At 44.6% G+C, this 9887-nt stretch overlaps 1 pseudogene; it reads right to left on the bottom strand.

Moving 5' to 3' along the window:
* Positions 1-2483: 2483 nt before the first annotated feature.
* On the bottom strand, positions 2484-3465 carry LOC124707396 (annotated as a pseudogene).
* Between the last annotated feature and the right edge of the window lie 6422 nt (positions 3466-9887).

The following is a 9887-nucleotide window of genomic DNA, read 5'->3' as shown; positions in this document are numbered from 1 at the left end:
ACAAAAACGTAATTCATCTATAAATGCAAAGTATGAATTGCCTTGAACACATGAGCATATATCATCAATGAATTATGGGACAGAAAGCAGTATACACACTTCCTAGTGTAATGAAAATAAATCAAATCAATGGATATATATGCATATGATTGTTGACCCAGTTAGCTCAAGAAATAGATAATCATGATGTAGATTGAAAATCAAATCAATCAACAAGTAATTAATGCTTTTGCTCAATCATAATCCATATATTTTGTCTCCTATGCGATGTTGGGGACAAACCCAGAGAAGTATTCGAAAACGAACATAACATCCTCACTCTGATTACTTGTTGCCATTGTAAACACACAAGATTATGCTTGATAAGTATTTCTTTTTGATGTAATGCATAAGTAACCACAACCAGCAAACAAGATCACACGCATCACATACACATCAAAGAAAGCTTAACGTACCAGCTAGCTAGGCAATTTCCCATATTGGATCATGCATGTATTGATGATATGCTTATTTGACAGCTAGTTTTCCCCTTATTTATTTTATCATATATATAATCCTAATAAAATTAAACTCACACATATCATCGATCATCTAAAGCAGAATCGACTATCTTCATCTTCTCTTTAATCCTTAAAAAATCTAATTACTGACATGTTTCTCATCTCTTATTGATATATTAATCATGTTAAGTTTATTGGTGAATTTAATCATGATCAGCACCTCTCCCACGGTAGACAAATCTTATTGACCAAGCATTATTGAGTATGTTAGAAGCTAGGCGAACTACGTACACATGCACTAAAGTTAACAACTTTTTCCTGGAGATTGTACTGATGAGCCTGAAGTCTCATGTGTAATTGATATCGTGATGTGCCTTTCGCACAAAGATTTACAACTTGCATGGAGGTCGTACTGAACTTCAAAGTCTCGCATGTAATTGATATCATCATGTGGCTTTCTCACAAATGCATACTCCCTCCGGACGTGTTTAATTGACGCCCAACATGTAAGTTCTACTAACTAGGATGTACTCCCGCGTCGGTTAAAGAAGAAGGGAGGTAGTATATGCCACCCCGTAATTATGTTTTCATGCCCTTAATATGTATTTTAACGATAAAGTGGAAGTTAGTTGGAGTATATAAAATCACATTCTCTCTTCAATCCGTAATAAGTATGGTTGACTTTGTACAGATTTAGTGCAAAGTTTGTACAAAATTTTCGACACTTACATTTTTTTTTTGGATCGGAGGAGTATAATATTCCAATAATTCTGCAGTAGAAAAGTAGGAGTTCGAATAAATCTACAACCTCTGTGCCACGAATTTAACATGATTAAAGGCTTGCATTTTCCTTTCTAAAGCAAAGTATGTATCAAAATGCTTGCATTCATACTCACTTTTCTATGTACACAGTGTGTATACGTCCATGGTTGCATACCATTGACATACCTTACATTTAAATCCTACCGTACAGCAAAAAAACACTATCCTCTATGCATATGAACGCATGATGCATTCAGATTACAGGGTTTTCCAGTGGATTCTATCTTTTTCACATATAAGTGTTGCACATCAGGCAAACATATGCAGAGCAGGGCATCAATACCTGAACGCGGTATTTCACCCACATGATAGGCAAAGCAAAGTAAATCAAAGCAGCTGCACTTAACTGCGCGCCCCCATCATGCCTGCTGCTTGCCTTTCTTTCCTCTCACACTCACTAAATAGAAAACTTTTCAGATGCAAATCTCTTTAGAGCAATGCAACTGAAAAGAAAGAAAGATCTAGATATGTATAGACCATGCATGTTGCTCAAAAGCTACACATGCACACTGCAGAGATATATCTGAAAAAGCAAATAATGTATGTAAGCACCCACGTTGTTAGATTCTGCCGAGCTAGACCACCTTGTGAAATGATGAGTAGAAGGAGAAGCCAGGAGGAACATGAAACATCCAAGGATGGACTGATCATGCAAAGGCATGCATGCATTTGGAAAGCTGATCGATATCTAATGAAGATGAAGGTGATAAGACTAGTGAGTTTGCAGTTGCAGGTCATGGGCTAAGTAAAGATGTACAAAACCCTTTTCACCACATCATTTATCAGTAGTTCAGTACACACCGGCCTCCTTTCCTGACCTCTCACTACCTAAAGAAACCCTAACAAAGGTACTAGACATGCAAGACCATGGATTTGATCTGTCGGTGTAGAAAGTACAAACTGATGATCTAATTAAAGGAGGAGCTAATCCGGCGGGCCGGCCGTCAATCACTTTGCGGCGATGAATTAATCAATTGTCCTGAGCAATTAAGAATCCAAGAATTACGATCTCTCCGTCAAAATGAGATGATTATTTGTTCACTAGCATATTACATTTCCTAGTGATGCTGCGAGCTAGCTAGGAGCCTAGGAATCGATGGAGCTAGCGAGGGGCTTTGATCCGTACCGGTGGGTCGTCATTGCATTGGAATGATGGATTAGCTAGGACGTGTCGCCGCCGCCGAGCTTGGCGAGCAGTGCGGCGACGAGCTGGTGCCGCCGCTCCTCGCGCTCCTCGGCGCGCGCCCTCCACGCGTCCTCCCGCTCCCGCCACCGCCGCACGAGCGCGAGCCGCTCCTCGCCGAGCGCGACCATGGCGGCGCGCCACTCCTCCTCGCGCGCGCGCCGCTCGGCGTCCCGCGCCTCGGCCGCCTCCATCCACCGCTCCTCCATCTCCGTCTGACGCCGCATGAACTCCCGCAGCACCGCCTCCACCTCGCCAATCTCGATCCCCGGTCCTCCCGCAGACGCCGTCCTCGCCGGCGCCGCCTTATTCCTCCTCCGCTTCTTCCCCAATAAGGCTCCCTTCGTTTCCGCGATGTCATCTTCGTCTTCCAGCAGCTCCACGTCTTCCTCGTCCTCGTCGCCGACACCACCACCACCGTCGTCGTCGTCCGGATCACCACGAGCGGCTGGGTCCTTCCCCTTGGCCTTCTTCGCCTCCAATGCGCGCGCTCTTTCTACCCTGGCGTCGAAGATTCGCCGCATCTCGTCGTGGAATGGGAAGGAGCCCCTTGCCCCCGCGGCGACGCCAGAAGGATCGCCCTCTGACGGATGCGCAACGTCGCCGGTCGTGCCCTTGAACCTGGTGACGAGGTTCTTCCACTTGGACTTGCACTGGTCGGGCGTGCGCGCGAAGCCGCCGCCGGCCTGCGCGTGGAGGCGCGCGGAGACGGCCTCCCAGAGGGCCTTGTTGCGCTTGGTGGAGAGGAAGGAGTGGTCGAGCTCGGCGCGGATGGCGAGGAAGGCGGAGGTCTCGGCGTGGGACCACTGCGGCAGGCGCTCCCGCTCGGGCGGGTCGGCGGGAGGAAGAGGAGGGGGCGGCGGAGGGGGGAGCGGAGGGAAGTGGTGGTGCGGGGGAGGAGGAGAGGAGCGGGTGGTAGGGGTTGGAGAAGGCGGTGTTGAGGTGGTGGAAGGGATCCATGGCGGTGGCGGTGGAGGTGGATGGGAAAGCGAAGCGAGCGATGGGTGGAGGAAGAAGAGAGAGAGAGATGGAGAGTCAGACAAGGGAACGGAAAGTCAAGAGGTGTTCAGGGGTGAGAGAGAGAGAGAAGAGGAAATCAGTCGGTTTCAACGCGCAAACGGCTTGCTTTCCCATTGCTTTTGAATTCAAGATCTGGATCCTCTGCGGCGCAACCGCTTTGGAGCGCGTCTTCTGGAACATACAGAGAGGACAACATTTTTTTCCATTAAAAAAAGTTCATTTTTGTCCCTAAACATTTTATTTTCAAAAAAGAAGTCCATTTTAGTTCCCCAACTTTCTTTCTGGTTCACATGACGGTTTAAAATTTCATTAACAATAGTATTTGAGGGCACCATCTGATTTTTGGAAATTCTTACTTTCTTTCAGATTTGGGTCTACTAAAAATTAGTAATGAAATTTAATTAAATTTTCACTAACTTTAATTAGGTTTAAGTCTAGTATGAATTTGGTCTATATTTCGAGGTTAAACATATTTTGGTACCCGCCGAAAACCAAAACTTTGTCCATATTTTCAACCAGGGGCAGAGCTTCCATGATTTTCCGTTGTACCTATTCTATTCTCCGCAACCGTCGGTTCAGATCTATCTCGGGTACGGTCACTGCACTCCAATCGTAGTATCTCCAATCTCTGCCTTGGTTGGTGCACCTATGGTTCTTTTTGTTATTGATGCCAAGAAAGATAAATAAAGGAATACAATCTTCATTGCCTCTAGTTGCGAAGGTAGCAAAGCTACAGATTCAAGTGAAATGTTTGGTGGTAGAAACTTACACAAGGGGGGCCAAATACATGTAAAACTACCTTGTAGTGGGCCATATAAGTAAGTTTAGGTAAATTTGCAGGTCAAAAATACATATTAACTAGAGGCTTTTTAGGAAAAATCACCATGAAGGGTGTGGGGGGGGGGGGGCATGGCCCCAACCTACGGCCTTGCTGGCTCCCGTCATTGTTTTCAATCCTGATTTACATGACCGTTAAACCTCCCTTACCAATCTAATATCGTTCACCAATTCTTCGGGTTTACTAGGTTGGTTTGCTTGCTCGACTGGGTCACAGAGGTTATGCAAACGCAATCCAAATTAAAGTAAGTTGGAGTCCGCAAATTAGATTAGGTTATGAAAACTTTAGACTTAAATATAAAAAACCTACAAAGAACATTGAGGCAAATCACTTCAAAAAATGTGACTAGGAGGAAGAATTTCAAGACGAAAACGTAATACTTGGGCTTCGAAGGTTAACAAGGTTCTGTTTGTCAATAAGTTTTTTTAACATGGAGAGGCCAAGAAGGGCTTGGATGCCACATTTAATTATCATCCACAGTGAAAGTACAATTTACAATAGGGACTCGAAAAGATGGGAAACTTACAACACGGTCCCTAGCTTTTATAGGAAAGACCCTAAAAGAAAACATGAAAAATGGAATTGGGTCATTTGCACTCGTCGTAGAGACTTAAGCTCCAACTGCAGCCACACTTGCCAAGGCTCGGGACGAAACCACTTGAGACCGAGAGGTTGCCACGAACTTAAAGAGGTGCCTCCATTAGGAGGTTATAGAAGTTCCGGCTACCATCACCGGCTTCTAGAATCGAGATTGACCACCAACTGGTCTTAAGAGTCGATGGCCATATTTTGGGCCACCGGGAGTGCTCACATTTTATTTTTAGCATCACCTCTCCAAGGCAGTGTGATACCCGGTCCAGCCTAGGGATGCGGTGGAGTAGAACTTAAATGAGGAGGTAGGTTGGGTGGGGTTGAGAGAGACCGAAGGGAGTGAGGCGCAACTCGATAGCGCTAGGACTTGGAAAGATCAGTAGGGTTCTCAATCATAATGTGAACGAGTGACGCATCTAGAATTGAAGAAGAAAAATTGTTGGTAACACCGCTAAATGCTGATGTAGTTATGACACAAAGGAATATCAAGAAGAAAGCATCGAAAGCCACATTGGTAGGAAATATATGTACCAATCAAATAGACGTTAGACCTCCCTTACCAATCGAAGTCGAAATTCGCAGTAACTAAGAAGAAAGATGGAGATGTTGGTTTGATTTTGAATTAAGCACTACATTTATACGCAAACGGCGGTATATGTCATGTTGATTTTGTCTAACTTTTGGAAACAATTTCAAACTCTTCTATGACGCAACTATTCATTGGTACTCCCTTCGTTTTTATCGTTGAATTTCACAATTGATAACATGGAATTGAGGGGTAGTAGAACTTGGAGGCTAAATAAAAAGAAAAGTGAAGCTGTACATGCTCAATCTTTTTCTTTACATACATTCAAATCTGGCATATACAATGACATGTTGACAATGAGGGGAAAAAAGAAGACAAGAAAACAGTAGTATATGTGGGTCAATCGAGGATGCCATCCGTACGGTCGCTATAGCTTGGTGTGGTGGCGGCTGCACAGGGGCGAGGCGTTCACAGGGGATCAGTGTGGGCGTAGGCGGTAGGCCCCGGGGCACGCGTGGGCCCGGCCATCGGATGAAGCATTGCGTGGGGAGTGGCGTCACAGCGACGACACGACGGCGTCAGGAGGCTTCTCGATCGCCTCGCCTCTTCCCTTCCTTCGCAGCGAAGCATCGGACGTGCGGCCGGCTAGCTTTGGCTTGGCGAGCAAACCTCCAAATGGAGACCGCGCGCGCGCCATGATTATTTCCTGGCCGTGCTGGCCTCTGGGCTTTGTTGCGCGTGCCATTTGCCTCGCTGTCTCGTTCTGTTTTTCTACTCCCTTCTCCCCTCGTTCGATCTTCTGGATGTTGAGATAAATGTATGTTGGCAACTTGGTAGTCGGCGAGCGAGTCCCATGTTCATCTTGGTCTGACTCACACACAGGTTACAGATCGATGGTCCTCATGAATGCCACGTAGTCGCGTCGTCGTCGTGGGTCGGTGTGTGTCGGGCTGTCGCCTGCAGACCAATAACGCAACAGTGTAAAACTGTCTGACCTTTGGGTCTTCTACTCTTCTCCACCGGCACCCACAAACGGCTCTACACCTAGGTGCACCTCCTCCTTTCGAGAAATTCAAAAATGCCATCGAAAACGTTTCACAAAATTAGGAACATATATTTTTTTTTTCGATAAAGGATGCTTTATTACTTTTGGGAAGCAATTACATCCAGCCTCTGCATAACCAGGATGCACACAGCTGTTCAACGAGTCTGTAACCAACAAAGTAAAGGGAAAAACTAGGCGAAATACATATCGGAACGATGAATCATAAATCGCCTAAGGTGTGGGTGGTGCTGCAATCCGTAGACTATGCTGCCACCCATGTAGGGAAAAAGTATCCCTCGCCGTATCCTCCAACCGTGTACAGACCTCCGTAAATAGGTCTCGGTTCTCCATCCGTCGAAGAGGTAACCACAAACGGAGAATACCTGTACATGCTGTAGATGACCTGCAACAAAGAACAATTTTTGTCATTAAAAATCTTGTCATTTCTACTTAGCCGAGTGCCCGGATAAGCTGCTAGCGCCCCCACCCTAAGAAGCAACTTAAACCTTGAATCGATACCGTGGAGCCAATTGCCAAAGACATTGGCTACACTAGTCGAGGATACAGGGTAGAAGCAACTTGGATGACTGACCAAATAGATCTCGCAAAATGGCATTGGAAAAAAAGGTGTTTAATAGTTTCATCTTGTTGACAAAAAACACACCTAGTACTTCCATGCCAATTCCGCTTGACAAGATTATCTTTGGTAAGAATGACTCCACGACGAAGATACCATCCGAAAATTTTTATTTTTAGTGGTATTTTCATCTTCCAGATTTTCTTGTTATTATCAACCGGTATATCAGAATGGAGAATCGCATTGTACAAGGATTTGACTGAGAAAGTACCATCTACATGAAGATTCCATCTAAATTCATCCGGTTCGAGTTGATAATTGAATATCTTCCAACCGTTGAATTAAATCGTTCCATGCAACAAGCCTTTGTCCGAGCAAAACCCTTCTAAACGTCACATTAGGTGGTGAGGTAGCCATTACTGTGGCAATTGTATCACCTTTGCGACGGACAATACTATACAAGGCAGGATACTGCTCACTCAAGGAAGCATTGTCTAACCAAACATCTTCCCAGAAGCGTATCTGTTCTCCGTTCTTAATAGAGAAAGTACCATGATGAAAGAAAACATTCTTAGTCGCCATTAGACCAGCCCAGAAGTGAGAATCCCCGGGTTTCCAAACCACTTGGGATAACGCCTTCGAGCCAATGTACTTTCTACGAAGAATAGTTTGCCAAATCCCATCCTCAGTAAGAAGCTTAAAAAGCCATTTACCTAGCGAGCTGAGTTCTTAACCTCTAGGTCATGAACTCCAAGTCCACCTTGATCTTTGGGACTACGAGACTACACTCCACTTAACCGGTCGATATTTCTTTTTCTCGTTGTCCCCTTGCCAAAAGAATGCGGATCGATAATAATCGAGTTTATGCGAGAATTCCTTTTGGCAGCGGGAAGAATGATAACATATACGAGTACCATATTTGTCGATGCTTGAATTAATGAGAACCAATCTCCCTCGAGGGACGAGCAATTTACCCTTCCAACTACTAAGGCGTTTTTGTAATCTTTCTTCCATAATTTTCCATTCAGCAATTGTAAGTCTCCGATAATGAATCGGAATACCCAAATAGCGAATAGGAAATTGGCCTTGCCCACAACCAAACAACTCCGTATATAGAGTCATATCGTTTTGGGCCTCACCGAAACAGAACAACTCACTTTTATGGAAATTGATTTTTAATCCCGACAACTGCTCAAACGCCGTCAAAATTAATTTGAGATTGCGAGCTTTTTCGAGATCATGATCCATAAAAAGGATTGTATCGTCGGCATATTGAAGGATAGATAAACCCCCATCAACCAAATGTGGGATCACACCTTCAATCTGGCCATCAGACTTAGCTCGCTCTATGAGTATTGCCAACATATCCGCTACAATGTTGAACAACATCGGTGATAACGGATCCCCTTGGCGTAACCCCTTTCGTGTTTGAAAATAGTGGCCGGTGTCATCATTTACCCGGATAGCCACACTACCTCCGTACACAAAATCGTAAATTAGAGCGCGCCACTCAGGAGAAAAACCTTTCATCCTAAGTGTCTGTACTGCAGAAAAGACCACTTAACCTTGTCATACGCCTTTTCGAAATCTAATTTTAAAATTACCCCGTTTAATTTCTTAGAATGCATCTCATGTACCGTCTCGTGCAACACTGCCACTCCATCAAGGATATTCCTTCCTTGCATAAAAGCGGTGCAGTGAAGGTTGAACTACATGATCCGCAACCGTATTAAGTCTAATGGTGGCCACTTTCGTGAAAATCTTGAAACCGACGTTTAAAAGGCGAGATAGGTCTATATTGTTGAATCCTTTACGCCTCATTAACCTTCGGTAACAAAATTACTTCACCAAAATTTAGACGAAATAATTCTAGTTGTCTGTGTGAAGATCACCGAACAAATCTAGAAGATCCGATTTAATAGTATCCCGAAGGTTTGATAAAACTCTGCTGGAAAACCATCTGGACCCGGTGCTTTGTTACATTCCATTTGGAAAATCGCCTTCTTAACCTCATCCTCAGAATAAGGTGCGGTTAGTAAGCCATTTTCTTCCATAGAAACTTGGGGTACATCTTCCGTTAAGTCCTCGTCAAGAGAGAAAGAGCTTTCCTCCGGAGGACCAAACAGGTCTTTATAATAATTAGTAATGTACGATTTAAGTTGCTCGTGGCCTTCAATCACCCCTTCATCTTGTACAAGAGAATGAATACGCTTTTTCCGATGTCTGCCATTGGCTAAACCATGAAAATATCGCGTATTCGAATCACCTTCCAAAATAAATTGGGCTTTGGATCTTTGATACCATTTGAGCTCCTCTTCACGAAGAAGACTCGCCATTTTTGCATTGGATTGATTCTTAAGATCAATCTCCTGCGTGGACAGCGGTCTCACTTCCGCGATGGCCTCAAGATCATCAATCTCTTTAGACAAGCGAGCCTTCTCTTTTTTCAAAATACCAGCCATATGTGCAGCCCATCCAGAGAGATGCTTGCGCATAGCGCGCATCTTATTATTCCATCTCAATATTGGCGAGCCACCCCGAACTGGTCGTTCCCAAACCGTCTTAACCATGTCATGAAAACCCTCACGATGTAACCAACCAAGTTCAAATTTGAACGGTCGCTTACACACAGGTCGAGGATTCCCGGTGGTTAACAGGATAGGAGCATGGTCGGACAGTTTTTCAATACGTTCTAGTGCACGGACCGACACCATAGGATATTTTTGTTCCCATTCGGTATCCATCAACACGCGATCTAGTTTTTCGTATGTGGGTTCAGGTAAAC

This window comes from Lolium rigidum, chromosome 4 (assembly GCF_022539505.1).
Source record: "Lolium rigidum isolate FL_2022 chromosome 4, APGP_CSIRO_Lrig_0.1, whole genome shotgun sequence".
NCBI classification, from domain to species: Eukaryota; Viridiplantae; Streptophyta; class Magnoliopsida; order Poales; family Poaceae; genus Lolium; species Lolium rigidum.
Note: the sequence above shows the minus strand (reverse complement) of the source record. Positions and strands in the feature narration are given on the sequence as shown.